Below are 2,212 nucleotides of genomic sequence, written 5' to 3' on the forward strand. Positions count from 1 at the left end.
TGAGATCAAGAGAACAAAACAAAAACCAACAACAATGACATCATAGAATAGAAAAACTTCAATGGAAGAGAAACCATAAAATATTATAAACGGGATCAGATTTAAAATGGGTCAAAAGGGAGATCAACTAACTAGCAGGCATAGATATGCCTTTGATACTGAGTGTTATTGCAACTTTTGCCCGATCCTCAGCCCTTAGTGTAAATTGTTTCTAGTTACTGAAGCTTTAAATCTGTACAACACTTCACTTACTGTGGTCTAGAAAGCTGTCCTATATATGTTTAATTTAGTCTAACAATGTTCTAAATTTATTACCATTGATTAAAATACTGATGCTATCAACATGGGACTTTATGTCCCACAGGGATGATTTATAATGTTCTCAAAGAACATGAAAATTTTGTCTATAAAATGAACCAGGGACATGTACTCTTATTTCTTGGTGCCTCAGTGCTGTCATGGATGAACATGTGTTTAAGCAAAAAAGCAAGTCAATTGTGTCAGTGTTCCACGTATTTCACCTATGCTTGTCTTGTCCTTAGAGGTCCTTGACAAGCTCGCTGGAGGTAAAAATTATGTGCTTCAGACTGGTTCCCTTTCTCCTCCCGTCTTAGGATTCTTTGTACACTCTGGATGCTCAATATATCTTGTTTGATGATGATTGACAAGAACAAATTCAATTGCTCTGCTTCACCCCTATGAAAGATGCTTGCCTCCAGTAGATTTTCTGCATCCATTAACTGTCCCCTCCCTCTGTGAATTGCACTGAAGCTAGAATAGAAAGAGCTGTCAATTTTTCAGCGACTTGCCTTGTTTGATTCCTGAGAGATCTAACAAAGACCATTTATAGACAGTGGGGATAAGGGAGAGATCTTTACTTTGGTTCTGTTTTGTCAGTTATGAGTTTAGCTCAGTTTAATGGTTTAATGAATATTCTGCTCAGTCTCCTGTTTTATTCTTTTACCTTTGCTCCACTGTAGCCTTGATTCACTAGTGGAAATCTATGGGCCTACTAGGGGTAAAAATGATTTGAAAGTGTTCTCTCCACTGAAAATCCCGTATCTTGCACCATGGAGAAAATAAATCCATTGGCTCAGTCACACCTGTAACACACCTGGTTATCATTGCTTATTGCAGTTAGATGTCGGCTGGGGCTGTGGTCATTTGAACACTGCAGAGCGGAGGTCCATGATAGCTCATTCACAAAGTTGATGTTGACTGTTGACTGGAAGCATAGTTATCAATCAACTGGAGCACCTACCTGTGACCTCTCTAACATAGCAGTCCCAGGGTAGTTAAACTTCAGACTTCTTCCTCCAGAGTGACCATCCCAACCAGGCCGAAGGTGACCTTTTATGACCTAGCCGTGGAATCCAAATAGCTCCACTTCTACTATACTCTGTTGCTTACCATGGCTACAAGCTGCTTCAAAATAAAGGACGGGACAACACTTTAAGATCATATCATAGAAACATGGGTGAAGTAGGAGAAACCCTCATGATCATCTTTGTGAACTATAACCTGCTACACGATGTACCTTTTAACAAGTTACTAACCCATTTTACTGCAGTTTCCCAATCTTTTCAAATGGTAAGAGCAAGGGTTCATTTAACTTGCAAGGGATTTCATGATAGGTATGTGCTGGCTAAACTTCTTCTCTTCAAAGTTTGACCCTTTATACAATTACTTGGGGGTCATAAAATCCATTTTATTTGAAGATACTTTGGACTTTCAGGCATGTCCTGTGAATGCAGGGCTCTGCAAAGATGATTCTGAGATTGGAGCTGCATTTTTGTAGAGAAAGAAAGTTCAAATCCATTGTGGCTGTAATATATCCAAAGACTTCAGCTCTCTAATGGAACATTCCCTAACAGACTGTTCTTTCTAGTGTAGTTAACCTGCCAAACTTAATTATTATTCAAGCGGGGAGACCTAATATTCATTTTCTTGCAAAGAACTTGGCTTTGGTGCCTATTGTTGTGTGCCAGGCAGTAGGTTATTATTGAAATAGGAAAGGAGCCCCAACTTCCATGCAGGTCCAGGCTGGAGCATTGATAGTTTCGGGTCATGGTTGCTGGATGCATTTTCAGTGCTGAAGTCCAGACTGACCCAGCTCAGAAATTGTGGTTCTGTAAAATGAGCTCACTGTTCCCATTTCCACCCTAATCAGCAATCTATAGGGCTAATTCCCTTCTTCAGTTATAATTAAGGG

This window comes from Echinops telfairi, unplaced genomic scaffold (genome assembly GCF_000313985.2).
Source record: "Echinops telfairi isolate 266 unplaced genomic scaffold, ASM31398v2 ScPeMD7_2291;HRSCAF=2852, whole genome shotgun sequence".
Taxonomy (NCBI): domain Eukaryota; kingdom Metazoa; phylum Chordata; class Mammalia; order Afrosoricida; family Tenrecidae; genus Echinops; species Echinops telfairi.